A 14,390-nucleotide genomic window follows, 5' to 3' on the forward strand; every position below is an offset into this window, starting at 1 on the left:
TATTACTTGGCTTGCTTGTAGCACACATAGTACATCCTTTAATATATCTAGAAACTGTCTCATTCATTCGTGGCCAATAGCAGAATCTTTGTAATTGTGCAACTGTTTTACTTACACCAAAATGACCTGATATGAGAGAAGTATGTGCTTCTCGAATTATATTTACTCTTTTATTTTTTGGAATGCATAACTTTCTGAAATGGTATAAGAGTTTGTCCTTTATGAAATAATCCAATTCTTCTACCTGCTTTCCATGACTTAAAGTTGCATATACATCCTTAAAATCTGTGTCTTAAGCATATTGTTCAATGTAACTTTCATGAATTACCGAATTATGCTTAAGTATTGTGGATGCATTTATAATTGGTCTTGATAACATATCTGCAACCTTATTATGTATGCCCTTCTTATATCTGATAACAAGATGAAATTGTTGTAGAAAACCCATCCACTTGTAATGTCATGATTGTTGCAATTTAGTTTGTGAGTGTCAATATTAAAGTGGTTGATGATCTATGTGTATGATTGTTTCTTTACCCATTATGTAATGTTTCCACTTTTTAACACTCTGAACTAATACATACAATTCTTTATCATATGTAGGATAGTTAACTACTGCTAATGTGAATGTCTCAGAATGAAAGCATATATGCTTTTTGTGCTGCATCAACACTGTCCCCATGGCATATTCACTTGCATCTGTCTCGATCTAAAATGGATGTTGTAGATATGGTAGTGCTAGTACTGGCATTGTACTGATCCTTTCTTTCAATGTGTCGAAGGCTTTCTGCTGTTTGCCTCCCCACTGAAACACCTGTTTCACACTTGTCAAAGCATGTAAAGGAGTTGAAATCAAAGAAAAGTTAGCAATAAACTTTCTCCAATATTGTGTTGCCCCTAAGAAACTTCTAACTTCTGTAGCAGTATTGGGCTTAGGCCAATTTACAATGACTTCGACCTTAGAGGGATCTATCTTCAATTCACCACCCCCTACAATATAACCCAAATAATTCAAAGATGTTCTACCAAATTCACATTTTGACAGTTTTACATAGAGATTTTCTCTTTTCAAAACATCTAAAATCTACTTTACATGCTTTACATGTTCATCCCATGTTCTACTGAAAACAAGAATATCATCTAAATAGACTATTACAAAATCATCAATGAATGGTCTAAATACATCATTCATGACTCGCATGAATGTAGCTGGAGCGTTAGTTAAGCCAAAAGGCATAACCATCCATTCATAGAGTCCTTGCTTCATTTTGAAAGCAGTCTTCCATACATCCTATTCTGCAACTCTGATCTAATGGTAGCCACTTCGCAAGTCCAATTTAGAGAAGTAAACTGCATCTTTTAACTGATCTAACAAATCATCAATACGAGGAAGAGGATAACTATTCTTTATTGTGATTTTATTTAATGCTCTAAAATCAATGAACATTCTCCATGAATCGTCTTTCTTTCACACTAACACAATAGGTGATCCGCACGGTGATGTGCTTGGTCGAATAAACCATTTATCGAGCAACTCCTATACCTGCTTCTTTATTTCTGCATTCTCTAGAGCTGATAAGCTGTACATTCCAATGTTCGGTAGTGGAGCATCTTGCTGCAAATAAATCTCATGTTCTATCTCTCACTTGGGTGGAAGCCCTTTAGGCTCTTGAAACAGAATATCATAATTGGAAACAACTTTAACTAGATTTGCTTTCTGTTTAGGATTACAGCCTTGGAAAGCATCAGATTTATGAATATCCTTTTCTTTTACAATCTTAAGTAAAAATTGTTTACTTGAATTTACAATTCTTTTCATCTGTCCTGAATTTATGAGAGAGAAGTTATCTTTGAGTTTATGAGCCCTTACAATATATTTAGTTCCATCCTTAGTGAGTTGATACTTATTTTCAGTTCTATAGAAGATAGCATTTCTATCGTACAAGTTTGGACTTCCTAATACAATTCCACATATGTCCAATGGGACTATGTGTAACTCAACCTCATCAACAAACTTTGACCCAATAGCAAAACGAAGTTTACATTTTTTCATAACTTGTAGCTTAGTTTTATCACACACCCAGCCTAATGGATATGGCTTTTTACGAGGTTTTGTTTCTAGACCCAACTTCTTTACAATTGCTTCAGAATTCAACTTAACTTGTGACCCACTATCAAATAAAGTATCAATTTTAGTATGCTTGGAAATGACCCTAATATGAAATAGCTCATTTCTTTTCCTCTCATTATTATCATTATAAATAGAATGCGAAGAAGTACTTATAGATGCTTTAGAATCTTTACCTTTTATACCTGTAGTTGTAACCATTGTCTCATCACCTGAATTTGATCCCAAGTCCTTTTGAATAGCAGTAACATTCTTTCACTCTTTACTCCAAAACTTCTTAGGCTTCAATTCCGGATGCAATGACTAGCAGTGTGCCTCATCATGTCCTTCCTTCTTACAATGAGTGCATGAAGGTTTATCCTTCTTCACAGTGTTTGTTTTCTTCTCCTTCCATTTAAGTTTCTTTTTGCCTTTATTCTTGCTTTCAATAGGTTTGGATGACTTCCCAACATGTTGGGCTACATTTTTACCTCTAGATTCTAAATGAGTTGCTTGAACCGATACATCATCTAAGCTAGTTGGATTAAGCATAAGTATGGTATGCCTCAAATAACTATGATGACAACTTATGTATTTCAACAATGTCTCTGGTGAGTCCAATGATATGCCTAATGTTAAAGCTCTCTTATGGAATTCCTGAGTATAACTTTGAACACTTTGCCCTTTTAATTGACGTAGTGTTTGCCAACTCATCATTGCTTGTTGCATATAAGCCAAAATATAAAATTTCTTTTTAATAGCAGAAACAAATTCATTCCAAGTTCAAATGATTTTACCATGCTTTTGGAGATCTGCTTGTGTTTTGCCTTCCCACCATATAAGTGCGGTTCATCCAAGTCGAAGGCTAGCAAGATGGATCTTCTTCCTTTCTAAAACAACTTTCTGCACCTTGCAATACACTTCAATTTGTCTTATCCAATTGTCAAGCTCTTTAGCGTTAAGTTCTCCATCATAAATTGGCAAATCAAATTTTACATCTAATTTGATCAAAAAGGATTTCTTCTTCTTCTTCTTAGAAGGACTAGATTTATGAGAAGAAGAGGATGATGACGATGATGGTGATGATGGAGGAGACGGTGGAGGAAGCATTCCTCCCTTTCCCTTATCTTCTTGATCTTTAGGTGATGAAGTGCCTTCATATTTGTTCTTCTTAATCTCGTGATACATCTCTTCCACCATTGCACGTATCGTCATGAAACTATCCAAGAATTGAGATTCTAACCCAAGTGGAGTTTCATCTGCCATCCTTCTTCAGGAAAAGACCCTTCCAATCTTTGGATTCACCTCAACAAGTTCACCTTCACCTTGTCCGAGCCTCAACCTAGTAAGCATTCAAATCTCCACACAAACTTATCAAACCTTAAAAACCTTGATGCTCTGATACCACTTGATCCATTAATGAAAAAGGTATTATAGACTATGTGTGAATTCGCTTATGTTACTTAGTGTAATGGATCGAAAAGATTGTGAATAACATAAACACATAAAAAACTTGAAAACACATTCAAACACATCAACACAGCCAAATTTAATAAAGGAGTTCACCAGACTTTCTGGCTATGTCTCCTGGTCCTTTCGCTTCCAGTGCTGACCTCTTTATTTTGTCTTCAAATTGTTGTTACAAGTATGAGCTCAAAAACAGAGTCTCAAATAAGAAAATAGACATCACCACTACGTTCAACTCAAGATTTCAAGTCAAACGAGTATAAACTCGACCATATTTGGCCACTGTGACCTCCAGACCCCTTGGAATGGTCCAAAACCACCTCTGTCCCTACAAAACCACCCTCTGTTTGGCAAAAACCACCTTCTGCCTACATAAAACCACCTCGGACTATGCGCTGGTGGTAGGGCAAGTTCGACACCTACAATGGTTTATTAAATTGGTGGCTTGGTTAACCAAGTCCCACCCTTTGGCCTATTGGTTCTCCTTTTTGTGATAGGGTATTGATATACCATATATAGTTGCAATATGCAGTGAATGAGGAATAACGCGATAACATAAAATCAAAGGATCGACGATCATGGGGTTGACCTCAACCATCCAACCTTTTTCCCGGCGGAGATCCCGACACAAAAATAAGTACAAGTTTATCATACCGATCCAACGACTATCGCGTCACCCGTTCACCAACTATGTTGGTCAATCTCCACCGTCGATCAATCCTGCGTGATCCAACAGCTATTGTGTCATCCCCTCGCCAACTAGCCTGGACGATCTTCACTGTTGATGTGACCCGTCCAATCGAACAACTATCATGCAATCTCATGCAGATTCTTGCACGACTGGTACCAAATCGAGAGTGCGTGAGAAAAGTGGTTTTCTCGTGCTATGTGTCGCATGTTAAGGTTAATTGCGTGAATTTTAGAAATACCATTTCCAGCCTTTAGGGCACGCGAGAAATCGTTTACTGCTTGCCAAATACTACCCACGTGCTTAATCTGATCTTTTCATTTCTTAACTTTATTTTGCACGACTTAATCCTAGCCGTCTATCTCCCTCACTCGTTCATTGATCCGACTGATCCAATGACTGTGCTTCGCTGCTCTGATACTGCTTTCAACTACATTTGAAGACTTTGATCCGGAGGCAAAATCGAATCCATTTTGGATCACAACATGAATTTGACCTCTATAAAAAATGTAGCTTAGCTTCGGATAGGGCCTTGTTACATATGACACCTCTTTTATAGATATTTTGAGACTATGACAATATTTTACATGATCATGACAGCCTTCAACAAGTACACAATAGAATAAAAATGATACATGGTGACTCATGAGTACATGACATACAACAGCTGACATCAATGGCAACACAAACATGCGAACAACAAAATTATATTCTTGTCTCAAACAAGCATTTGCCATATTGAGTGATTATTGAAGGAGAGGTTATATCATGTTTTCATCTTCCTTCCATCTTAGAATTGGCTTGCATATTTGTCACTTGACAAACTCTAGAAAAAAATGATATTTTTCTCTACATGGGCTGACATTATTAATAGATTAGTCAACCAAATCCAATTTCGTCTAGGTTTCTCATAGGTAAGCCTTCTAATATTTTTCCTCAAACTAAAATATTCTATTGTCCATTGCCTTGTATGGTCCATATTATGTATTTTGTTGAGTTTATATGTGCATAATCTAGTCACACGTAGTTTTAGTGAGTGTTTTAAAGTATCTGATTGACTTCATGGATTTCCTTTTTTTCATTTGAGTCGGTCTTGAGGAAATTTGTAAGTATCTGGATGAGGTCGTTATAATCTCAATTTAATGGAAAAAAAAAAAATATAGAGTATTCAAATTGTTCAACATCAACATCAACTAGGTTGGGGCATGTATCCTCCAATAACAGAGTATTTGTAGATGTTTTATAGAGTTCATGTAAGAGGTTGGAGTGGGTCATTTGAATGACAACAATCTGCTTCTCAGAGAAATGATATACATATTTAGAATATCATTTTTTATTATGTGATACTTGATTCGACATATCTTATCAATCTATTGTTTCCATGTGTTGCCAGAGAAGCCCACCTACAGTCATTATGCCCCATAATTTCTTAAAAATTAGTAATATTAATCTACCATTTGTATTGTGGCATTGATATCTTAAACTTACCTGTGAATGAATTTGTTATCTGATGATGGTGCACATTTCCTAAATATTCTTTGCAAGATAAGGTGTGACCTACATGCATTTATTAATACTAAATTTTATGCATGAACTTGCAATTGTCTAGGGAGATCCATATGATTTGTGTAATACAACCTACATCGATTAATGGGCATACATTTATTCGAACTAACACCCTTAGACCTACAAAATTGCATCAGATAGACCTAGTATAAATTAACACTGTTGGATGCTAGAATCGGGTGTGAGAAAGAGATTGCATGCAGACTGACAATGTTCATACTCTTAGATCAAAGGAAAATTGGTTGTTTCTAACAAATTTTAATGGTTGTAGCCATTGTTGAAAGAAACAACTAAGAAACTAAATAAATATTCATAAACCTTCACTATTGAATGTTTTCTTCAAACGATGCACACATATGATTGTGTTGTCTTTGATGGCATGTTGTTGGGTATTGATGAGATGGTTTATGCTGTAAGCAGTTAGAGATAGAATGGAAACAAATAAACTTAACTTTAGAAAAGGTGAAAACCAAGATCATAGGAAAAGCCAAACCAAAATCAAAATACATAATCATGTCTCTCTATAATATGAGAGACATGATGAAATTAAATATAGTTTGTATAGTTTGATTCTTTTAATGTGCGGGCAATTTTTGTCATTTAAGATTGCTTCTTTACTTTGTTATGGTTTTGTTTAATTATTCAAATTTGGTACTCAGTGCTTCATGTTAAGTTTGTGGATGCTTATAATTCATTTCATTACCAATCATTTATATTTTGTTAATGAATACTTGTATGTTGTCTCAAATTTTGTTCAAATTTCAGGATGCTCTCTATCTATATCTTATCAATTCACCAGTTGTACAGGCAGAACCCATGAGATTCAAGAAAGATGGAGTCTATGGTGTGGTAATGATTTCGTGAGATTATATATTTATGATATAATATTAATATGCCTTATTAACATATAATGTGCTCTCATTCCCTTTAAGATTAGTCTTATGGCCAGTTTGTATTCTATTATTTTTTTGAGGCAATGCTTTACAATTTTTATCTTTCCAGAAAATGAAGGCTTCGTATTCCTGGCTATGCTATGTGCTTTGTTGACTACTTTAGGAGTTGCATTAAGATAATTATAATTTTGATATTCCATTTCCAGGTCAAAGATGTTTTTCTTCCATGGTACAACGCATATAGATTCTTGGTTCAAAGCACATAAAGGCTTGAGGTAGAAGGTATGAGTCCTTTTAGACCTATTGACCACATTATATTGTTGACATCAATAAATGTCCTTGATTAGTTGATCAATTCTACTTGTGAGAGTCTTGTACAATTTGTGCATCAAGAAATTCATGCATGTCATCTATATACAATAAGACTTTGCTCTCTTGAATTTGTGGTGGTAATTTTGAATGTTCATGTCATCTTAGTGCTACTAAATATATAAAATATTTAAATGGGATTTTCATTTTAGCTATTGGCATATTTTCTTCAACCTTATGTTTTTTTATCTATTTATTTGTTTTTTCATTTTCTTCATAGGTGGTACCTTTTATTTTGAAGTTCATTGACAATCTTACTAATATATACATGTGATTTAATTGCAAGAGATTGAAATGGTGAATAGGGGAAGAGGGTTGTACAATGACACTTTCAACTCTTTACCATGTGAGTAATTAATTCAATCTTATTTTTTTCCAATTTATATTACATAAATGAATAGAGCTGCTAGTTTATTTTCTTTCACTGCATGCTTATTCCTACTTTCTCTGCTAGTTAACATGCTTTCACTGTATTTGATAAGTCATGATTTTAGTTAGCTAGTAAAAGAAATGAATTGCTAGCTACTAATGAATTGTTTCTCCTTTGTGATATATGTTTAGGTGGATAATATAGAAATTCGATAGTCTCTATTTTGACAATTCTTAAAGGCGAATTAGGTTCCCAAATTCCCTTCATTCAATGTTCTTTTGGCATGCAATGGGGACTCCTTGAATTGAAATTTGAAACTACTCTTCTATATTGCTACCTTTTCTTGAAAAAAAATGCTTTTATTTTCTTTTTTGCTATTTTTGCATGGTTAACTCATGCCTATGTATTTAAAGTTTATTTCTGCTAATATTTACGTACATTACTACATTTAAATCTAGTCATGCATGGTTTTAATGGGTGATGGCCTAACTAATGCCTATATACTGGTGCATATGTATATGAGTACTATCAACATTAGTCTCAAAAACATATAGGTAACATAGGTAGGAAATTTGCCAATATGGTTATCAACAACCATATTAGCAATAGACACAACAACTGTATCATTATCAATTGAAACAACAACAATCTACACTCTAACCACTATATCATGTTGGTAAAGAAACTCCTTTCTATATTTTGGACTTGTACAATAATTTTACTAGTATTTGAGAAGGGATTATTCAAGGATTGTTATCCTAGAGAGATTCCTTTCTTTAGCCAACTAGAGCCCAAGCAGGAGGCCATACATTTCAGCCAAATTAATTTTCCTCTTGCCAAGTCCCCATGAATACTTAACTACTTGATTTCCTTTGGAATTTAAGAGAATCTCTCCCCCTCCTGCCACCCCTATGTATTGTGAATTATTTTAGCCATTGTGCTTAATGTTATTGCAATATGATGGAATGATTATATTGTAGGTGGTTAATATATTTTTTTATGGTAGCTTCTTAGAAGATATTGATCATTTTTATATTTCTACTTCCAAGCCTCAAAGATGAAGATACCTACTACTGGGTTCTATTATGACCCTGACTATGGCTTGAAATTCTTCTATATATGTTTTTGCGGACCAACTGGCCTTTCTATTTTATGCTTTTTATAATAGATGGTACTTTCCTTATGGCTCTTCTTTTTTCCACATGATGTGGCCTTGTGGCACATTTTTTCATTTCTGAATTTTGATGTCATCTCAGTGCTACTAAATATATAAAAGATTTAAATGGAGTTGGCAGTTTAGCTATTGGCAGATTTTCTTCAACTTAATGGTTTTTTGATGGATTTATTTGTTTTTTCCTTTTCTTCATAGGTGGTACCTTTTCTTTTGAATTTCATTTACAATCTTACTAATATATACATGTGAGTTAATCGCAAAATATTAAAAGGGAAAGGGGGAAGAAGATCGAAGAATGTAACCTTCAACTCTTTACCATGTGAGTAATTAATTCAATCTTATTTGTTTTTCCAACTTATATTACATAAATGAATAGAGATGCTAGTTGATTTTCTTTCACTACATGCTTATTCCTGCTTTCACTGCTAGTTAACTTTCTTTCATTGTATGTGATAATTCATGCTTTTAGATACTAGTAAAAAAATGAATTGTTAGCTAGTACTGAATTGTTTCTTCCTTTTTATATATGTTTAGGTGGATAATATAGAAATTCAATATTCTTTATTTTGACAATTTTTAAAGACGAATTAGGTACCCAAATTCCTTTTATTCAATGTTCTTTTGGCATATAATAGGGACTCCTTGAATTGAAATTTGAAACTACTCTTCTCTATTGCTACCTTTTCTTGGAAAAAGAATCCTTTATTTTCTCTTTTGCAATTTTTTCATAGTTAACTCATGCCTGTGTGTTTAAAGTTTATTTCTATGAAAATTTACCTACATTACTACATTTAAATTTGGTCATGCATTGTTTAACATGGGTGATGGCCTAACAAATGCTTATATACTTTTGCATGTGTATAGGAATACTATCAACATCAGTCTCAGTGGCCTGTAGATAACATATTTAGGTAGGCGGTTTGACATATGGATATCAACATCCATATTATCAATAGACACAACAACCATATCATCATCAAATGCAACAATAACAATCTACACTCCAAACACTATATCATGTTGGGAAAGAAACTCCTTTCTATATTTTGGACTTGTGCAACATGTTTACTAGTATTTGAGAAGGGAGTATCCATGGATTGTTATCTTGGAGAGATTCCTTTCTTTAGCCATCTAGAGCCCAAGTAGGAGCCCATACATTTCAACTAGATTATTTGTCCTCTTTCCAATTCCCCATAAATACTTGACTACTTTATTTCCTTAGGGATTTAAGAGAATCTCTCCCCCTTCTGCCACCCCTATGTATTGTAAATGCTTTTAGTCATTGTTCCTAATGTTATTGCAATCTGATGGAATGATTATACTATAGGAAATTAATCTGTTTGTTTATAGTAGCTCCCTAGAATATATTGATCTTTTTTTTCTTTCTACTACCAAGTCTCAAAGATGAAGATACTCACTACCGGGTTCTTTTATGACCCTGACTATGGCTTGAAATTCGCCTTTCTATTTTATGCTTTCTATAATAGATGGTACTTGCTTCATGGCTATTTTTTTTCACATGATGTGGCCTTGTGGCAAATTTTTTTATTTATAAATTTAGTGCCTTAGCTGATAGAACTATTTTTCTCATGGAAGTTTCTTTATGAAACCTTTTCTTCTTTTTTAAATGGCTTGTATATGTTTCATTGTATTAATTATTAAAGGAGATATTTTATTATGAAATGGATGGTTTTATCTTCTTGTTTCTATTTGTGCAAAGATATTTGTGCCAAAAGGTCTTATGGAACATGACCTATCTAGGTATGTGTACTTTGTTTGTATTCAATGTTCTTGTGAACCTTTCCATGTGTTTTAAAGGAAGTTTTATAGTCTCGACGTTATATTGCAAATAGTGATTAGATTTTTAGTGGATGTTTTCATTAAAAAAGAAGATGAGATCACATTATTAATAGTTAAGTGAATATTTGTTGGTTGCGCATCGAAGGGCTCAGATTCATCTTCCAACGTTGGACTATCCAAAGAATGGTGCTTCTATCCTCAACATGACTCTCAAATGATGGATGCTATTACACAATTAGAGGCAAACCATTGAATGATATGAAAGATGGAGAGACATATGTGCAATGCATTGGAAACATAGTGGGAATGTTTTGAAGTGATTAAAAAATATTTTGTGTGTAAATTGTAGCCCAATCAATATTCAATTGGAAACCCATATTGTAATACTTGAAATTTCATATAATAAAATTTGTGGTTCAAATTATTTATGAGTGTACTTGATAGTTTTTTATGTTGTAATCAACTTATGAGACTTTGCATGATTCACATGTGTTTTCATATTAGATGAACATGAATATTTTATGATATCTTTTATTATAGTTGCAAAATCATACTAATTCATTTATGTTGATTAATAATGAGCAAAAATAAAATGAATATAAAACTACTAAATAAGTAGTTTACATTGATTAATAATGAACACAAATAAAATGAATATACAATGACTAAATTAGTTGTTTATAATGATGATTGATGAAATTAAAAGAAATGAGTATACACTACTAAATTAGTCATTTCACAACCAAATATACTACTATGTGATCACCCAATGGAACCAATTAATGACAAAAGAAATATGACCAAAATGTTGATCGGGAGATAAGATACTGTAAATTAGACACCAATAGTCATTTGTGTGCAAATTTTAGTCATCATTTGAAACTAATTAATGACCAAAAAAATATGACCAAAATGTTGGCCGCGAGATAAAATACTATAAATTAGCCACCAATTGTCGTTTATATGCAAATTTTAGTTGTTGTTCACAGTGACAAATATGTCATTTCTAATAGTCATTTATTTGTTTGTTTGGTCATTAAATGTGGCAATTAATGACTAAATAAATGGCCAAATTCACGACTAAATATACTACTAGACGATAAAATTGCGACACCAATTAATAACTAAGTTAAATATGACTAAATTGGTCGCAAAGATATGATCTTATAAATTATTTGCTAATGGTCATGTAACCAAAAATAGTCATTAATATGTGGCTTTTAGTAGTTCTTTTAGTCACTAATTTCTGTTTTTCTACTAGTGATTTCTTCTAACTCTACTCAAAACCACCACCTTCAACTTAAACTAGGGTTGCATAAGGATTCATAGTCTTGGATAGACCATTGTAGAATAAAGGAGGAGATCATCTTGTAGAATTCAGATAATATTAAAAATATTTTTACTTCTAAATTTAAGGAGAAATTGTGGGGAAATAAAGAGTTGGAGGGAAAAAGAAAACTATAATATTATAAGGAAGTGATCAACCCCAATCTCGAAAACAAAATTTATCTGTCTTGACTAGTGTTAAGAAGAAAATAAACATTGCCAAGACTAGAACTAATTCTCATGAGCTTCATAGTGAAACTGGGTGTTGGTAAATTCTCAAAACATCATGGGATGACGAAGTTTGTCACCTGTGGAATCCTAGGAGGGTTGAAGATGAAAAACACTCTCTTATATTTTCCATACTATAGTCACATTCATTCTAATTTTCCAAATATATGTCACTACCAACCTTCTTGACCTTTTAACTCAACAAAACTACTGTGATCTAGGAGTTGTTCTCTCACTTCTTTTCTAGCATATACATAAAATGTTAAAGAATTGTAATCAAATTCTTACCTTCTTAAGATGTGGTAGACCATATAAGTCTTAGTGGATGTTAATCATTATCATGTTCATTTTTTATGATTAAAAAATATATAAATAACAATAGTGATGGGCACAATTTAGATATTTTATAAAATAAAATAAATTATGAAATATAAATTTGCAAATGGTGAAATTGTAAGAATAAAATCGATGAGTTGGAGGAATCATGGTTATCCTTCCTAGCTGGGTTTGATTTTGATTGTTATCCTCTTCATCGAGATTTAATTTCCACATTGACATAATGAGTTTATATTGAATATATTATTATTATAATGACTTTAAACTATTAAATTCAATAACTTTGAAACCTCAATAATATCTCACTCTGAACTATAAATTCAATAATAATTTAGATAAACAATTTAAAAACGAATTTCACAATTTTATTGACTAAAAAATAAAAAAAAATTCTAAATGATAAATTAAATTTAAAATAATAATTAAATAATAATAATAATTAATTTTAAAAATTTTAAATATATTTATAAAAATCTAATATATTTTTAATTATAATTATAATTATTTTAAAATATAATATTATAAATTCCGGATGATGAGAAAGTAAACCAAATCGTCAGTACATGATTAAAGGTGGGTATGTTTTTATAAACTCTCCAAGATTAAAGGTGGGTATGTTTTTATAAACTCTCCAAGATATTAGAATTCAGACTTTCTCATTGGCTCGTTATTGTACTTTAGTGTGATTTTGGACCACCATAATTAAAAATATTTGTTTGTTTTTTTATTTATGATATTGGGGATTTAGATCATCAAAGAGATTTAGAACAGTTGGTGAAGGAGAGCACTATTAAGGCGCTCTGTAAGGAAAGGTCATTGGTTCTAGTCTCGCCGATACCAAAAAATCTAGCATGGTTTCCGCTGGTGCGGCTCATGCCGACTGCAATCCCAGGGTGACTTTGATGGCTTAGATGCCCCTGAATCATGACCTCTCAGCCACAGATTAACAGTGATTTTCAGAGTTCACCCACTTATCAACCAAAAAAAAGATATTAGGGATTTAGATCTTTTTATTGAATCTTTTTGTATTTTTTTGGGTAATCAAATAGAGTTAGAGTTTTGATTTGAGTTAATGTTATAAATAATAAAGTCAACTTTGTTTTAAATTTCGTTAAACTAATAAAATAGAATTTAGAATTAAATAATTATATTATTATAAATTTTAATTGTTACCATGGAATCTTATTTTCTAGCAATTTATTTAAAAAAGTTTCATTAACATTATCAATCGGTGTAATCGAAATGGTTGTAAGGGAAACTTCTTATGTTTTGATTTAAGTTCAAATCTAACAATGTAGTGTGGGATATCTATTCACATGTTGTTGACTTGGTTATGGCTTTAGAGTTCACACATATGAGGAGAGGTAAGTACCTAGAAAAATCCCCTAAAAATACCTTTTTTTTCCTGTAAAATACCCATGTGACATCTCGCTAAAAAAATGAGCTACATATGATATATTCACATGTTATTGAATTGGCTTTAGGGTTTACATATGATATATTCACATGTTATTGAATTGGTTTTAGGGTTTACCCAGAATGAGTGGTTGAAGTGCCCAGAAATTTTCTTTCTAGATATTTACCCATGTGAATCTCAAAAAAAGTTACTAGTGTATATCCTTAATCACATCACAAAGATAGGGAGTCTAGGTGACTTCAAAATCTAGTACATTAAGTTCAAAATACTCAACCACTAAAAATACTCAACCACTAAAGTGAATTTACAAACTATTTTTTAATTTATGTTTAAAATGAAATAATAAATAAATTGAAAATGAATATATGAATAACGAGAATGATGAGTTTATGTCAAACTCTCATAAAAGTAGAATAAGTTATAGAGCACTAAATTGGAAAGACGGAAAACGATTATAAAATTTTGATGGAGACTTTGAATGTCTAAATGGTTAAAAGTAGAATAAATTGGAAAGAGGGAAAATGATTATAAAAAGTTGATGGAGACTTTGAATTTCTAAATAGTTAGGTTGTGACAAGTGGTCAAGTAGGTTGATCTCATAATTTTTTTTGGTAAAAAAAAGTGTGTAGTGGTTAATATTATAATTTTA

At 32.2% G+C, this 14,390-nt stretch overlaps 1 pseudogene; it reads left to right on the forward strand.

Moving 5' to 3' along the window:
* Positions 1 to 13,657: 13,657 nt before the first annotated feature.
* The window catches only part of LOC149246768 (protein SEH1 pseudogene), a 33,511-nt pseudogene continuing 32,778 nt past the window's right edge, over positions 13,658 to 14,390 (forward strand).

This window comes from Pinus tabuliformis, chromosome 7, assembly GCF_031772625.1.
Source record: "Pinus tabuliformis cultivar Carrire ecotype Pingquan chromosome 7, CPIR1, whole genome shotgun sequence".
NCBI classification, from domain to species: Eukaryota; Viridiplantae; Streptophyta; class Pinopsida; order Pinales; family Pinaceae; genus Pinus; species Pinus tabuliformis.